Raw genomic sequence first — 249 nt, forward strand, 5'->3', positions numbered from 1 at the left:
GTGTGTACTACCTATAGACCACATTTTCTTTATCCATTAATTTTTTAATAGACACTAAGGTTGTTTCCTTATCTTGGCTCTTGTGAATAATGCTGCAGTAAATATCAATTCCTTTGGATATACACCCAGATGTGGGATTGGTGGATCCCAACAGTAGTTATATTTTTAATTTTTTTGAGGAACCTCCATACCTTTTTCCACAATGGCTGTTAACAACGTAGATCCCACCAACATAGTATACAGTTTCTC

The sequence above is a fragment of the Propithecus coquereli genome, unplaced genomic scaffold, assembly GCF_000956105.1.
Source record: "Propithecus coquereli isolate 6110/MARCELLA unplaced genomic scaffold, Pcoq_1.0 Scaffold121, whole genome shotgun sequence".
NCBI classification, from domain to species: Eukaryota; Metazoa; Chordata; class Mammalia; order Primates; family Indriidae; genus Propithecus; species Propithecus coquereli.